The 13,542-nt window shown below is 40.0% G+C and overlaps 1 protein-coding gene across 3 annotated transcripts in view; it reads left to right on the top strand.

The window, feature by feature from the left end:
* The first annotated feature begins 215 nt into the window (after positions 1 to 215).
* Positions 216 to 13,542, top strand: part of marchf8 (membrane-associated ring finger (C3HC4) 8) — a 70,222-nt gene continuing 56,895 nt past the window's right edge. Inside the window, exon 1 of one of the 3 annotated variants that reach the window (XM_026933547.3) lies at positions 216 to 964. The gene's annotated coding sequence lies outside the window, so the exon portion shown is untranslated. The remainder of the gene's footprint in view (positions 965 to 13,542) is intronic. The other 2 variants (XM_026933513.3, XM_026933521.3) reach the window with 2 other exon arrangements.

Below are 13,542 nucleotides of genomic sequence, written 5' to 3'. Positions count from 1 at the left end.
TTTCATCCATTTGCCATTCATGAAATACCAGTTCTTGGCAATTGTTGCCTAATAATTGGACAATCCCACTGTTTAAACCTATTGATCCCCCAGTGTAAGAGTTGATTAAGCAAGCATTTGGACAAGTCATATAAAGCAGCAATTCTCAAAGTGGGGTCTGGGGACCACTAGGGCTTTGTGAAGCATAGCCAGGGGTTATGTCATTATTTTTTACATTATTGTTACAGTGATGCAAATCACAACATATCATTATCAGAGTTATAACCTTTATTATTAACTTCTTATAGTTATTAGCTGGTTTGAACTAAACCGAAATAACTCAGAAACAAGCAGTCCTACAAATAATGTCAAGTTGGTCCTAATGTGTTCATGTGGTGGAAGGTTCAGGAATAAGAAGCTTTATGGCTCTAATAAGTAGCGAGAACAATATTGTACATATTTGAATAGTGACCTGAATATTTTACTAGCTGGATTATATTCATAATGTTCATTAAATAAGTCTGTGCTGAGGGTGGTGGAGGGGGGAAAACATGATTTTTCCAAAGTGTAACATGGTTTTCAGCAATCCCTCTCTATTGCTTTGGGCCACACTGCATTAGAGTCTGCGAACAAAAGATCCTCAGTAAACAGCACAGGGAGCTTAAAAGTCACTGCATAAATCCCATTGTTCCTGATTACCTATCTCTGTATAGAAGTTCAATTAAGCAGTCTGAATGCGATCTCAGACACTAAGCAGACTCGAATTTGTGTGTGAATGAGACATGAGGGCACCTCAAGCACAACCCCACACAACACAAGAGCCATCCTGCGCCGAGCGCCTGCTTCGCGCATGCGCAGTTGCATGCATTTTTTATATCGTTTTCCTATTAACGCGGAAGTCTGAATGACGCACTCAGTCAGATGGAGACCGTGAAATAAACAAAACATCGCGTTTTCCTGAGGTCAGACAGAAAGCGAGAGAGAGGTGAGTAAAAACGATATCGACTTGACTAACTCTGCCCTGGAAGCCGACCAGTTCAGTGTTTCATTTCTCTAAATGTCGGAGAAACTGACGTACAACCTAAATCCTAAATCTCCAGCGATTTACTGCTTCAAATCGCGTCTCGAGACGTAAAAAATCAGTTTATTTTCTAAGAGATTGGATATTAAAGCTTTCCGTGATGGCATCGTCTTCAACTAATGGTGTCATACCTCATGAGGAATTGGTTCTCAATCCAAAAGCGTTGTTGTGCATGCTTATTGACGTGACTGTCCTAAACATCCTGAATGTAGCTCCATTTCAGCTTGCAGCATTTGTGTGTGTGTGTGTGTGTGTGTGTGTGGTTATTAACTTGCTCGCTTTTTTTTGCTCGAGATAATCCCACAGAGAGCGAGTGTTCATCATCTCTCCTCTTGCTCGTTTAAAAATTAAACAAAAGAAAACAAAGAAATGACTAAAGTGGAAGAGGAATGCATACAAACACACGTCACGATACAGCTGCAGTGCGCTCGCGCGCGTTTCTGCATTCCAGTGCATCACTTGGCTTTACATAGGAATTATTGGAATAATCATTATCGGGATATCTCATGGATTTTTAGTCCTGTCCGAATCCGTCATGGCAGTAATTTCAGGGACTGTCTGGAAAGATTACACCGTCTCTTACGTGCTGTATTACTGTTCAGACAATAAGATTTTCAGACATCAAGACGTCTGTAGTCAATATGTATATTAAAGCAATTAAATCTCTGTATAAATCCTTGAGCTGGGAGTGTCTTTACGACATATGCATGGTTGTCATATTAAAAACTCGATGCCTACTGCAACCTGATTGAATTGACCTTTATTCTAACCACAAGTTGCACATGATCATTAGTAGGTCACATGACCATAACAAGTATCTAGGCTGTATCTAGGCTGTACCTGTTCTAGGAACCTTATAACTTCTCACTTTTTTATCATTGTTCTGCATTTTGAACTCACTTTTCTTTATTATGGTGCACTTAAAAAAAAAAAAGAAAAGTGCCATCTTGTTCATGGTTTATGTCTAAAACCTCTAAGGCACTAGAGTTTTCATTTCTGACTCCTAGGGCCTCTTGTATCAGTTTTCAAGTGAGTGATCCTGAAGTGCCTGTCCTGGAAATCAATTGCTCAATGTTTTCTGTCCCTGCCATGCCATTGTTCTTCACAAGCCGTCCTCTTCTTTAATGTCACGTCATCATCTTTTATTTAATGTCCCATCCTCCTTTTGTCTAGATGGATCTGGTTAGATTGCAGACCTACTTACTATACATAAAAACCATTTGGTAATTCCCTCTATTTGTATGCATTGCCTTTGTTTTTTTGAAACCTAGTCCCCTCAGCAGCTTGGTAAACATGGGTTTATAAGCACGCAATGCATGATATGCTGATTCTTTATTGCCTTTTAGCTTGTTAGCATTTTCCAAACTATTATACTAAGAGGAAGTAAGCAAACATGTGATTAGCTGTGAAGTGGGACACTTTCCAAACACTGGTTCAAACACAACACTCTACCTGTGTGTGTGTGTGTGTGTGTGTGTGTGTGTGTGTGTGCACTTCTCTTAATGCTTGACAAAGGCAGTTATAAATATTTTGTGAAGCTGACTTTATAAGTGGACATTATTCATGGCTCTTACATTCAAAAGGAACTGTTGTGGAAAGGAAATGACACAGGGAGCTAAGCCATTTCTGTGTAGTATTTTGCAAGAAGGGAAACTGTAGTTAGAAGTTAGAAGGGTGTATTGTGTCATAATTACGGCAACTCTAGTACACAGTCATGTCCACACGTCCTTGTCTAGCATCAGGATGGACAGCCCTGGGCTCTGTTTTGCACATGTAGTCACTGAGAACATGGACGGTCCATCTCAGCTTTGCTGTTGCTATAGATGGTCATCATTGTCTCAATGCCACGTTTTCCTTTGACACTAGGTTTACATGCTAACTATGTCTATGCCACATGAATATATAGATTTCCATTCTTTTAGTTGCTAGATAAATCTATCATAATATGGTTCCTAAAGTTTTTATTGTCAAATTGTCATTTACTGAATACTTTATTTTCATATATTCTTGTATTCATTTCTAATTAAATAAAAAATATCAAATACTGTGTCCAAAAGGTCATATTAAATGTAAGTAGTATATATTCAACAGTACTTTATTGGAGTCTTTTTTCACGTGGCTGAATCCTAAATCGCATAAACTGGACTGTGTAGGGTCTACAATGCTTGGGTTATACCCTAAGTAGTGAGCATATACTGTGAGTAAGGATTTGAGTTTTTGCCTTACTGTATGTTGGAGGTGCTTAAACAAATTCCTTAAAGATGGGTTGATGCTAGATTTTTACATGGCTTACAGGTAGCCTGACAAAAGTCAAATGAAGCTAACTATCAGTGACAAAAATATTGTCAGCCATGAAAAAACCCCATTTGAAGCTTTGATTGAAATGCATGATAAAGTGATTGCATCTGCATAGTTTTCTTGAGAAGAAAGCAACAGTTTTAGCCTTCCATGGCCTAAAATAAAAATATATATGAATGCATAGTGTAACAAAACACTATTTATGTCTGTGGCAAAATTGTAGGTTGCTTAATATTTGAATGCATGCAATATCTGAACACATCTTTTAAGTGATTATAATGTGTATGCAGGTGGAAGGAAAATGACAGGCCTGCAGCTGTTCTTACAGTGGAGGATATAGTTTTTTTCTCTGAGTAAATGGCAGGATCACTGACAGTTTGAAGGACAATTCTTAGGACTAAATACATCTGTATCACGTAAAACTATTCCTCGTGTTTACTGTAGTGCAAACCTTCCATTTTGTCAAGTTGGCTGACAGCAATTACGTTGTAGAAGCTTCACAAAGGCTGCTCAAATAAACAATGGGCTGTACTAAGTTTTGTTGAATTCTACTTCACAGAGTGACTAATAGAAAGAAAAGAAACAGGCTAGTCAAAGGCTTGCTTGTAATTATTGTTGTGCCATAGAATTTTTCTGTCAAAGGAGCCAAGTCTGCCAAGAAACCAAGTAAATGCTGTGCTTCTACTGATAAACTTGCTTATAATTATTTCCCTTGTTGATACGTGCTTTCCAGGGAGCCATTATTATAGGATAAAATGAATCACAGTAAAAGCATTGCAGTGATTGATTTCCTGGTAAGTAATTTTAGATTGGTACAGCGGATAGCATTCCTGGCTCACAGCTCCAGGGTCCTTGGTTCTATCCTGAGCTTGGGTTTCACATGCTGTCCATGTGCCTGTGATGGTTTCCTCCAGTTTTTAGAGGATTGGCTATGCTAAACTGCCCTTATGCGTGAATGAGTGTGTGAACGTATGTGTGCAGGATGCCCTGCGATGAATTGGTGTCCCTATTCCCGCCTTCCGCCCAGGGTTCCCGGGAAAGACTCTATATCTCTGCAAGCCTGATCAGGATAAAATGGTTACTGAAGATGTATGAATGTGTGAATGAATAATTTTAGATAGTTCTGACACCCATCATTAGGTTTTTCCTGCATCCTGTAGGACTTTGATAAGAACTGAATATTTGTTCTTTTTTGCAACAGAGTACATAGTATATCATTCCTTTTGCTCAGTACTCTAGAGAGAACTGACATCTGTGTCTTATCTAGTTAGCATCTCACTGCTGGCATGGTACATCCATTACACTATAAAATAGCAATGTGAAGACTAAGTCCTGTGAGTCTCGTTGGCTCTTCTGTAAGACAGACGTGTATGGGATTTTGCACTTTGCTGAGCAATACAGGAAAAACACAGCTGAAGGTGGCATTCTTGAGTCCTAGTCAAGCATTCACATTAACTAAGCTTAGACGTTTGCAGTTACTCTGCAGTCAGTTTTAGGTTTAATCCTCTAGCAGCTTGCTCATAATAAATCTGTTTTTTAACAGGTATATTTGATGGGATCACCTTATCTTTGTGCTTCAGGGAACCAGTTTTCTCCACATGAAACTGGACATTTTCTTTCAGTTACTAGCACAATCTTGGTGGTTATGCAGTAGATTTCAGGGTGTGGCTGAGAGCTGAAAAGCTTTAGAAGTCAGATATGGAATCTCCTGGCAGAACAAAGTGAGAGAGAAGATGATGTGCTATGCCATCATTATAAAACTAGGATGCATGTACATGAATAGGGACTTGAAAACTCTTGAATAGGGACTGTAGTCTTTCCACAAATCCTCCATCCCTTTCAATGAGCAACACTAACCTTTGTTCACCATTAAGTGTGTTACAATGAGGAAGATGCAAATCTGTGTAGGACCCTGCCCTTAGAAATACACTCAGTGAGCACTTTATTAGGATCACTTGAACACCTACTTATTCATGCAGTTATCTAATCAGCCAATCACGTAAAAGCAGTGCAGTGCATAAAATCATGTGGATATGGGCCAGCAGCTTCAGATAATGTTCACATCAGAATGGTGAAAAAATGTGATCTCCGTGCTTTTGACTGTGGCATGATTATTGGTGCCAGACGGGCTGCTCTGAGTATTTCTATAACTGCTGATCTCCTGGGATTTTCATGCACAGCAGTCTATAGAGTTTACCCAGAAGGGTGCAATTAAAAAAAAGCTTCCATTGAGCAGCAGTTCTGCAGATGGAAATTCCTTGTTGATGAGAGCGGTCAACGGACAATGGCCAGACAGATTCGAGCTCACAGAAAGGCTACAGTAACTCAGATAACCACCCTGTACAATTGTGGTGAGCAGAAAAGCATCTCAGAATAGACAAAACGTCAAACCTTGAGGCAAATTGGCTACAACAGCAGAAGACCATGTTGGGTTCCACTTCTTTCAGCTAAGAACAGAAAGCTGAGGCTACAGTGGGCACAGACTCACCAAAATTGGACAGTTGAAGACTAGAAAAACGTAGCCTGATCTGATGAATCTCCATTTCTGCTGAGGCACACATATGGTAAGGTTAGAATTTGGTACCAACAGTGTAAATCCATGGACCCAATCTGCCTTTAATCAACAGTGCAGGCTGGTGGAGGTGGTGTAATGGTGTGGGGAATGTTTTCTTGGCACTCTTTGGGCCCGTTAATACCAGTCAATCATTGCTTGAAAGCCACAGCATATGTGATTATTGTTGCTGACCATGTGCATCTCTTCATAGCTACAATTTACCCATCTTCTAATGGCTACTTCGAGCACGAGAATGCACCATGTCACAAAGCAAAAGTCATCTCAAACTGATTTCATGTTCAGTGTGGCCTTCCCAGTCACTGGATCTGAATCCAATAGAGCACCTTTGGAATGTGGTAGAACGGGAGATTCAAAGCATGAAAGTGCACCTGAAAAACCTACAGGAATTGCATGATGCAGTTATGTCAACATGGGCTAGAATCTCAAAGGAATGTTTCCAACATCTTGTGGAATCAATGCCACAAAGAATTGAGGCTGTTTTGAGAGCAAAGGGAGGCTCTACCCAGTGTTAGTATAGTGTTTCTAGTAAAGTGCTTGGTGATTGTAGATTACAAGCCTCAAGGTTATGTTTAAAGCTCTTGGCTCTTAGGCTGCATCCGCAATTCTTATATGGTTATTTGAGCAATTTAGAAGTTCTAGAAATTTAGAAGAGAAATTCAAACCATCAGAAAGGGCCTGCATGTTGAGTAGTTAGCAGTGGCCATATTAGGAGTTTCCTGGGTAGAACTGCTGTAAAGATATTTGCTATGTGAACCTGAGGAACATGGCTCAGGTTAATTAGGGTGGGCTGCAGACAGCAGTACTTATATTCCTTATCAATATAACTAGACGCAGTGCAGATGTCTGAGGAACAGGAATGGGGAAAAAAGTATTGTTTAAAAAGTAGTAGTGTTTTTCTAGGACTTTTCTGACCACTGTTTAAGGACCTCTTGAAACAGATGAAATAGACTTGGAGGCAGCTGAAGTGCTAATTTACAGCTAACTGCTAAACTACTCTACTAGATGACCATGACTGGCAAGCTCAATTCTGACCTACAGTGCTGCTGAGCTCCAATCCACAAAAAAATGAAATGGATATTCCACAGTTTCCATGAGTACTGTTATTGTCTCAGGGTTTGATCCTGAGCCCCTTTTATTGTTATGTGTGCTTCTTGTGTTCACGTTAGTTTTCTCCATGTTCACTGGCTTCGTCCCCCACATCAGGAGATGTCTCTGCATGAATTGGCTCTTCTTAATTGCCACTAGGCATGAATTTATCACTACATAAATACTGTATTGTCATATTGCCCAGCCTTAGTTCCTACCTTGTGACCTGTCATTGAAAACCTTATATGAAGGTGAGTCAAATGAAAATCTTAATTTTTAAATTTTGCATTGTTTTTTGCACAAAGGTATCACAAATTTGTCCACAAAATCTCCATTTCCATCAGTGCAAGTGTCTAGTTTGTCACACTTTTGAGGTTTTCATTTGAATCACCTTTGTACACTATGTGGCCAGAGGTATTTGGACACCTGACCCATAACACCCATATGTGCTTGTTGAACATCCCATTCCAGAGTTAGTCCCCTTTTGCTACTATAACAGACTCCACTCAAGCACTGATGTCGGGCGAGGAGCCCTGGGGTGCAGTCAGTGTTCCAGGTCATCCCAAAAGTGTTCAGTGGGGCTGAGGACACTTCTCTGTGCAGGCCATTTGAGTTCTTCCATTCCAATCTTGGTAAACCATGTCTTCATGAAGCTCGCTTTGTGCACAGGGGCATTGTCATGCTGGAACATGTTTGGGCCCCTTAGTTCCATCCATCCATCCATTTTCTGTACTGCTTATCCTACTCAGGGTCACGGGGGAGCTTGGAGCCTATCCCAGGGGACTTGGGGCACAAGGTGGGGGACATCCTGGATGGGGGGCCTGCCCATCACAGGGCATAATCGCACACACGTTCACAAACTATGGACAATTTGGAAATGCCAGTCAGCCTACAGCGCATGTCTTTGGACTAGGGAGGAAACTGGAGTACACGGAGGAAACCCCCGAAGCACGGGGTGAACATGCGAGCTCCGCGCACACAGGGCGGAGGCGGGATTTGAGGTCCCAACCCCAGAAGTGCGAGGCAAGCGCGCTAATCACTAAGCAGCTGTACCCCCCCCACACACAAGTTTCAGTTAAGCAAAATTGTAATGCTACACAATACAAAGACATACTATACAATTGTGTGCTTTCAGCTTTGTGGCAGCAGTTTGTGAAGGCCCACGTATGGGTGTGATGGTCAGGTGGCCACAAACTTTTGGCCATATAGTGTATATATTTGGTACATTATGTACTGATGTGTACTGATGCATCATCTTGTCTTTGATGGAACTGTACATTAACAGTGAATTTGTGTATCTTGCTGAATGATGTTGTAAAGATGAATATGAGATAAAAACCTCTAATACCACATTTTTTATCACAGTACATTACTACAGAAAACAGAAGATGGCTAAGCCATTCTAGTCAGAGATTCAATCCTGAGAGTTCTGTGATGACTATGTTGGACAACCAGTGATCTACGCTATTAGTCTGTCTGGTATGCACAGTTACTGGCAAGAGGAGTGACTAAATTCTGTGAGTACATAGCAAGTAGCATGGCTCATTTTACAGTGGAAACAATGACATAATGTGGGATTGCTGTTCCACATCACAGTGTTTTTGGGAAAGCACTACAAAATTCTGTCACTACTATTTCTTGTATTTTAGAAACTTTTCTGTTTTCTTTGAAAATGACGGTCAGTTGAGTCTCAGCATTAAACCTCTGTGTATTGTAAAAGGAACTAGATAGAGACTCTGTGAAAGGTCAGATGGTCTAGGGAGAAACCATGGGGGAATTGATCCTTTGTCCTGATTGATAATTCTCCTCAAAAGCTCTCAGGTTATGGTTTACGTTGGGGCTTTGGGCCAACATCCACTGCTGGCATTCACAGTCTTCTGTGTCCCTTCCCCAACATTTCCTGACTGTGGTGCTGATGGATTCACTGTGAGGCAGAGAGTTTGCCAGAAGTTAGGTTAACCGGGATGATTTTTTTTTTTTTAATGCCATACTAGGATTTGACTGTTATATGCTTAAATCATGCTTTGCTTGACATTGTGTACATGACTTGCTTTTTTCTGCCCACAAGGTGCTTTAATAATGGTTGATTTCATAGAACCTTTTTTTGTACTGGCTTACTATCTTTTCTAGCTTTGCTCAAAATAGAAACAATAATGATTTATAGTAGGTACACTTTTATGTACTATGTTCACTAGACTCAACACAGCACTATACAACTAATAGGTATTGATTGTGTCTTATCTGGGGTGATGTCATCCCTCAACCCCATTAGCATTTTTATATTCATATAATTTAGCATGCCATGAATTAAAAACAAGTAGGGAACGAAGCCAGTGCTAACTGGCTCTTACTGCCTTTCATTCATTACAGCAATGTTCTTAAGTGAGACTTGATCTATAGTCTGGAATGGGAGTAAATGTCTGGAATGGGAGTAACTGTCTGGAATGGGAGTAAATGTTTTGGTGTGTTTAATAGTTTTCCAATTATGTGAAGGAAAAAAAGATGCTTTTCCTCTGTAGATGGAGAGGCCATGCATTTATCATTCTCTATTTTTCCTTTGCTACATATATTGGATGGAAATGTTCAAAAATGATTGGTAAGTACTTGTCTTTGGTGTTAATGTTCTTATCTTAGTTTGTACTGAACAGAAGGGCAAGTTTCAAACTGCCTGCTTTATTAAGAACTAGACAGCATAATCGATAACTGAGACTCAAGAATCTCCAGTTAGTCACAATGTGGCACAGTAGAAATGGAAAATTATTTTGGATCTTTTTACTATGCACGTAATCTGACCTAAAACAATCCACCTCTGAAACGTCAGAAATGTCAATTGGTTGTTATATATATCTGGAGTGAAGTCTATGTAAATGTCATTAAAACAGTGCTCTGTCTCTTTGGGTGCCTTATATTAACTTGGCTTTCTGTTTGACACTTTCTGCAGCTTTTGGTGTCAGGGATTGGGCTCAGGGCTCAGCTGGATACTCGCTTTTCCTTCCTGACACAGAGCTTATTTTTTCCACCCATAACAATCCAGCTTTCTCTCAGCAATGCTTCCTCGCACTGAGACACAACTATGTCCATGAATGATATATGACTGCAGGTTAGCTCTACCTGCTCTGCCTGTCTTCTCCTTCTGTCTGTGGTGGTGTCCACAGCTAAGTTCTTAACTCACGTAAAACTTCAGTACTGTATTAATTTTATTTTGTATACAGTTAAAGAGTGGGTCCATGGAGGACTAGTGGTTAGGCCTCGGTGCTCTCACCGCTGCAGCCCAGGTTCGATTCCTAGCCACGGAGCCAACCCCAGCCACTGAGGTTGTGTGCAATAGTGCGCTTTCAGTGCCAGTCCCAAGCCCAGATAAAGCTGAGGAGGGTTGCGTCAGGAAGGGCATTCGGGGTAAAAACTGTGCCAAATCAAATATGCGGCCCAATGATCCGCTGTGGCGACCCCTAATGGTAGCAGCCGAAAGAGGAACAGCAACAACATACAGTTAAAGAGTAGAGTTCATAGCAAAGTAGCAAAATGTGAGCTGCTTGTTTTTTTTTTCTTTCCTCTTCCAATTCCTTTGTCTTCCAATTTACCTCCAGCTGGATGCTTATAAGATCCTACAAACAGTGAGTCTGACAAACTCTGATATGATATGATATGATATGATATGATGTGATATGATATGAGAGCAGATAAAAGAATTACTTCTCAAGAATTATTCAGAGTATAGTTTTATGAATTCCTGGAAATGCCATTACTGTAGTCCAGTGATAACTTTTCCTAGAAAAAAATCTCATATGAAAGACTATTTGTTTGTGCTTTCAGGCAACCAGCAGTCTAATACACATGTGTAGAGTGGAGTGATGCATTACCGGAAAGGTCCTTGACAACACTGACATAAGCCCTTGTTTGCGTTCGTGCAGTGGTGTTACAATAATCAATTACTATAATGCTCTTAGTGCTATAATGATGCATTTTGTGACTGTATGATCTGTTTAATCACATTTCTATCCAACGAACAATGATTCTTCTCAGAAAAGACGTATCTAGAAATCTTCCAAAATGTCTCACCAGGAAAAATCTTAGAATTCTTATCAAATGTATTACCTGGCTTGATCTTGCCATGAAAACAGCCATTGATGCTGACATGGCATTAAAAGAGCAATAAATGAAATCTATCCAGCAAACACTGCCCATGAGTTAGTAATACAACCTGCATGGGCTGCCAGTCCATCGCAGGGCACCATGCGCATGGACACACACACACACACACATATACACGCAGGTGGGAGGTAAGAAGAAACTGAATAATTCAGAGGAAACCCATGTTCACATTTACAGACAGGCAGAAATGTTTTTCCTGTTAAAGACGCCAAAGAGCTTCATGACTGACTGCTGCAAACGCCGTTCATCATTTTACTGGTAGCATAGCAACCAGGCACTTTTATTTAAGGTCGTGGAGTTGGCTGCTGCTGCCATTTGCTTCAGTGCACAATGATAAATCAGTAATACTGAATTCAGCACTTCCTGCTGAATGTCCAGAGTCTCCCTTTCCCCAACAGCACAGCGCAGTCATGTATACTACTGACTGATTGATCACTCCGAGATATTTTAATGCCGTGTCCAAGCAGCAATGGAGTTTAATTTGAACGCATTTTTCTTTTAAGAAATGCAGAATGCCTTTCTTTTTCAGTATAATATCTGTTTGTCAGTCCGATCGTGCAACTGTCCGACCATCCATCTGTCCGAGATTCTCGTTAGCATGATATCTCAAGAGCAAGTGGTTGAATGTTTGTAGGATTTGTATGGAATTATCATTGTAACAAACAGATTTTGGAATTGAGCCACACAGGGTCAAGGTCACAGCAAGGTCAAATATCTGCAATAGTTTTTCTTCAGTAGTGTTTTCAGTGGTTTTTCCTCAAAAGTTTGAGGTATATTTTAAGGGTAGTTCTGGCATACAAATTAGTAACAAGAAGGACTAGAATTGAATGATGATGGAGGCATCTTGTGGTTGTGGTTGTAATTTTCCTCTGTTAGAATACAAGACTTTTAATCCTGCTCTTCTAGGAAAACGTGTCATCAGCCACTGTGGTGGGTTTTTTTTTTTTTCTTCTTCTTTTTTTTTTTTCTTCCCCTAGACTGTGAGTAGTATGATGTTGATGAACACACAGATTCAGCATTCCTGACTTACCATGGGGTACAGATGTCTATGAAATTTGCTTTGCTTTGTAGATGTGTCCTGAGGTGATTGATAGAGGTTGAGTGTGTTGGGGTGCTTGCTTGTTCGAGCCTGTGGAAGAGAGATGTTAGAAGAACACTGGATCCTCCCTTGGGCAAAGCACAGCTTCAATCATGTGCTTGAAGTGGTGTGCTGTGTTCTCTGTATTCAGGACCTGATTAACAAATGTTTCATTAGCTCTGTTTATCTTTGTAAATTATCCTCCCTTTCCTTACAAACAATTCTTTTTCAGCCTATTTCAGTATGTGTTATTTTTTGTTGAAAAGAATTATGCTGACACACTTGAAAGACAACACTACCTGACTATTGGTGCATTTTATTCTTGTACAGATTGTCCAAATCAATTTAAGAAGGCTGTGCATTTTTCACTTCTCTAATGAACTGTTATTGCATAATATCCATGTTGAAAAAATACATTTTCACAAGTATATTACAGAACTGATACTCAAACATCATGGATGTGCCTGGTTCTGGCTGCAGATATTTAGCAAATTGAAATGAATTCACAGTGATCACAGAAAAACACAACAGTGGTTGAAGTGCACAAATTCACAAGGGCAGGGACTGAAATATTAAAAAATTGACACTTCAGAGAAACAATTCTCGGATGTGTTTTTAGGCATAACAGTAAGATCCTTGTGGATCGTAATGTGGTAAGATTTATCAGTGTTGTTGGCTTATTCTGCCTTACGGATTTGTGGCACTGTTGTGTAATATGGTGTTACGGCAGTTTAGGCTAGAAATAATTCATACTGTGTAATACTGCTGAACTCATTTGATAGCATAATATATAAACAGCATTGTGTGTGAACATCACATGTACATATGCAAATCTGTCCGGCTTGACTAATAGTGCTTTCAAGAACATAATGATGGTGTTTTATTTTCATTCTCACCTCCTTCTTCTCTGAATAAAAATTGAATCAAAGCCATAATAAACAGTGCAGTGCAGCCTGTAATTGAACTGCAATTGACTTTTTGTTGTTTGGGCTCTCTACTCCAACACCTTGGATTGAAATGATTGAATCTTAAATGTCAGCCTGTAAATCTGTAAATGTAAATCTGACATTCTATATGCAAATCGTGGATTTCAGGGCCAAACCCACAATCCACTCTGTGGATGCTATCCGTAAAAGAGTGCACTATATGAATAATACAGTACGTGCCTGCCCTCGGAATATGCACGCGTGTGAATGTGTGCACATGTGCATATGTATATGTCTAATCAGTAAGAAACGCAGCAGTTCAGCTTCAATTAACAGTATCATGTTAAGGCATCTAATGAAGATAACT

The sequence above is a fragment of the Pangasianodon hypophthalmus genome, chromosome 3, assembly GCF_027358585.1.
Source record: "Pangasianodon hypophthalmus isolate fPanHyp1 chromosome 3, fPanHyp1.pri, whole genome shotgun sequence".
Lineage (NCBI taxonomy): Eukaryota > Metazoa > Chordata > Actinopteri > Siluriformes > Pangasiidae > Pangasianodon > Pangasianodon hypophthalmus.
The sequence above is the reverse complement of the archived record's forward strand: the minus strand, read 5'-3'. Positions and strand labels throughout refer to the sequence as shown.